Here is a 3,885-nt window from a genome sequence, read left to right as displayed (position 1 = left end):
CAAGTCTGTTCTAGTCAAGTCTGTTCATGCCTCGTCAAGTCTGTTCTAGTCAAGTCTGTCATGTCAAGTCAAGTCTCGGATTATGTTTGGATGTTTGGATTACACCTGTAAATAAACTGCACTTGGGTTCTTCACTACACTTGCCTTCAGTGGACTGGATTTGTTACACATTTCATTTATCAGGTCATGTTTGAGTTCATGAACTCACTGTCTGTCCTGCCACGGCCAAGGAGGTTGTTCACAAACTCACAGTCTGCCCTGTCACAGCCACGGAGGGCGTTCACGAACTCACTGTCTGTCCTGTCACGGCCATGGAGGCCGTTCATGAACTCACTGTCTGTCCTTTCACGGCCAAGGAGGCCATTCAAGAACTCTCTGCGTGTTCTGTCACAGTCAAGTGGTCCGTCCATGTCCCTGCTCTGCCTGCACCGCCATGGGTCCCTGCTCTGCCTGCACTGCCATGGCTCACTGATCTGCCTGCACCGCCATGGCTCCCTGATCTGCCTGCACCGCCATGGCTCCCTGATCTGCCTGCACCGCCATGGCTCCCTGATCTGCCTGCACCGCCATGGCTCCCTGCTCTGTCTGCTCCGTCATGTCAAGTCAAGTCTCGGATTATGTTTGGATGTTTGGATTACACCTGTAAATAAACTGCACTTGGGTTCTTCACTACACTTGCCTTCAGTGGACTGGATTTGTTACACATTTCATTTATCAGGTCATGTTTGAGTAGGGTTGCAAAAAGGTGGAAAATTTCCAGTAAATTTCGGAAACATTTCAGAAATTTTGGAAACTTTCCAGGATTTTTTGGAATATTCCAGGGATTTTTGGAAACTTTCCGGAAACTTACCGGAAATTTTCCACCCCTTTGCAACCCTATGTTTGAGTGTCCCGTTTTTGGGGCACCGTATTATTTCCTGCTGCTATTAAAGTGAATGTAATCTCATTGTTTAATCCTTCCTTGGAACATTTCCTCTGAATTGTTTCTGGCAAAACCTTGTCAGAAAGCTTAAGGAGGCCAAAACTTAGATTTAACAGCTATGAATGTGTTGCATTTGCTGGCAGCAGGTATATTTTTTGAAAGCAGATTTGGTCTTAATTAAGATGTACTTACAAATACTGAAATTTACTTCATTGCAGAAATATATAGGTTTATGGGTCTACATTCAGTTCTGTTCAGAATGTATGAGGAATATCAATACTGTCCCACTGTAATTAGTGAGAACAGAAGTAAACAGTGATGTTAAACTAAATACAGGTTACAGAACAGAAGCAGATAGAAACTACAGCATTTGATCACATGACCAAACATGAGTCACTTAAGTTGACAATGACTGTACAGACAACTGATTGTCTTTTGTCAAACATACTTCTGGGCCCCGCTTTCCAACAACACACAAAGCTTCTCCAATCATTTTCATATCATTTAATCCTATGATCTACAAAAACACAAATCACGCCAACGGGAATTATAGTAGGATGACAAGAAAAGACCTCAAATGGTGGCATTAGCCTCTCTAGCACCCTTCATAGTTCTGGGAATGGACTTTCGCTACAGTCTACTGATTGTTATAAAACCTGACCAGCTGGTTTTTGCGGACTGCATGTGCATTGGCTGTCATTTGTTCCATATTTTTCATTGACTCTCATATTTAGACTGTGTTAAGTCAAGATGATTTCCTTTTCTCTCACCTTCTCTGTCTCAAGCCTGTGTTGTTTTTCTCCATTCATTCAGCCGGCCCACACACTCATGCTGAGAGGGATTTTTATTGAATAGACGAGAGATTCAGCACATTCTCTGAGTCACCAGGCTCTGATAAAAATAAAAAAATAAAAAAAATCTCTCTCAAAGATTCAGCTCATTGAGAAATTCGAGAATGCAGCAGCCAATACCCAGTGAGTTTTTGTATGGCATTAGCATGTTGCTACGCTAAAGGCACAATATTCTAAGTATAGAAAAATTTACTTGCATAATAATTGCGTGAAATAATCCATTGTAATTAACTATTTTTATGGACACTTATTGGTATTAATCGAAACACAGTTGTTTATTATCAACGCTGCCTTTTAAGATTCATTTTTCCTTTTTTATTTCTTCATTCACAGTAATTCACATAGATAGTATAAATTAAAATATGGAGGTGGTAATAAATGAGATCTCAACAGTGCTTTTAATTTGCAGTGTGAAAAGTCAGTTGAACAGCATTAGAAGGCTGTCAAATGACATAATAGCACCATTATTTTTCAAACAATTGAAGCATGTAAAGGTGCGGTCTTCTCCTGTTAACTTGTGCTTCAAGACGCAAGACACAAAAGAGTTGAAAGCAAATATTCCTGTTTTCCAGAACTCCCTTGATTATTCACAGACAAGGCTTTAGACGGGTGTATCACACGGAAGATGGAACGAACAGTACGTAAATATTACAGATGACGTACCTTTAATGCATATATGATCTATGGACTTGTAGGACATGAACTGACTGATAACTTGCTGACTCAGCACCCTGACTAATGCCGATAGCTGACGCTTATCTAAAGCTGTGACCTGCTGTGATTATTTAAAACGTTCGCAAGTTTAGTCACAGGCATCCAGCTACCGAATATTCTGACTCATCTTACTGAATAACGATTCCTGTTAATCACAGACTTTATGTATACAAGGTAAGAACCTTCCTGTTACTGATAAAAGTTTTGTTTCACTCACACAAAATGTTTATGCAATGTGTATTTTGTTTGTAATTCATAAAAGTGGCTATTAAAACATTTGAGAGGTGTTTCATGTCATTTGTGTTTTGTTTTGTGATTTTTTAAATTTATTTTTTGCTTCTTGTTTTGTTTTAAAAAGTGTTTCCAGCATGATTTGTATTTTGTTTGGTTTTATTTTATTTTTGTTTGGTTCGTTTCGTTTTATTTTTTGTTTTGTTTTCTACCAAATTTACACGTTTAATTTTGGCTACTGAAATTGCTTTGTTGTTGTTTAGAAGAACGCAGTTTTAATCTGAAAGCTGTAACATTGGTTTATCCAGCCATGTGTCTCATTTGCATGCTTTGCAGATGATCGGCAAGTCCCAAAGCTGGTCATTTGAACAGCAGAACTGCTGGCCTAACAGGCAGTCAGCATAATATCCTCTTGGTGGTGCGATTTACTGTGAAATAGGACTGGCAGGCTGTGTCAGCAGAGAATGATGGGATGTGGGTTTATGGTGCCCTTCTAGTTGATCTGGAGCCGGTTAATCCGCTCCCTCCAATAACGATGCCGACTGGCAGCTGGATGAGCTTTCATAATGTCGAGTGAACAGGAGGAGTCTGTGAATTACAGGATGCTGTCAAACACACACTATAGCAACACTAAACTGTACAATCTGGTAGTAGTAGTACAGTACTCATACAGCTGGGCTCTCTGCACATGTGTTGTAGTAGAGAATGTTTTCAGTTACTTCCTTTTAGTGTTTGACATGTCATGCATGGATTCAATTTGTAGCCTAGTCTTTGATTGTGAATAATATATATATATATATATATACTGTATATATATATATATATATGTATAATAATATTATTATTATTATTATTATATATATTTTTTGCATTACCAAGATCATATGTTCAGTTCTGAGTCTCAAATACTGGCAAAATGCATACCTTTAAGTAATTTTGGATTACGGCAGCAAGATTAATTTTTAATGAGACGAAAAGAATGCACGTCATACCTCTGTTTATCAATTTGCACTGACTACCAATTGATGCTCGCATAAAATTCAAGGCATTAATGTTTGCCTACAAAACCTCCACTGGCTCTGCACCCCTTTACCTAAATTCATTACTTCAGACTTATGTGCCCTCTAGAAACTTGCGTTCTGCAAGTGAACGTCACATTATTGTGCC

The 3,885-nt window shown here is 38.9% G+C and overlaps 1 protein-coding gene across 2 annotated transcripts in view; it reads left to right on the top strand.

The window, feature by feature from the left end:
• The window catches only part of LOC107727758 (pleckstrin homology domain-containing family A member 6-like), a 100,302-nt gene that overhangs the window by 9,326 nt on the left and 87,091 nt on the right, over positions 1–3,885 (top strand). The window contains exon 1 of one of the 2 annotated variants that reach the window (XM_016537732.1): positions 2,594–2,661. The exons of the other annotated variant lie outside the window; for it this stretch is intronic. The gene's annotated coding sequence lies outside the window, so the exon portion shown is untranslated. Of the gene's footprint in view, positions 1–2,593; positions 2,662–3,885 lie in introns of those variants that run through there. 2 annotated transcript variants of the gene reach the window in all.

This window comes from Sinocyclocheilus rhinocerous, unplaced genomic scaffold, assembly GCF_001515625.1.
Source record: "Sinocyclocheilus rhinocerous isolate Xijiao unplaced genomic scaffold, SAMN03320098_v1.1 scaffold576, whole genome shotgun sequence".
In the NCBI taxonomy this organism is placed as follows: domain Eukaryota; kingdom Metazoa; phylum Chordata; class Actinopteri; order Cypriniformes; family Cyprinidae; genus Sinocyclocheilus; species Sinocyclocheilus rhinocerous.
Note: the sequence above shows the minus strand (reverse complement) of the source record. Positions and strands in the feature narration are given on the sequence as shown.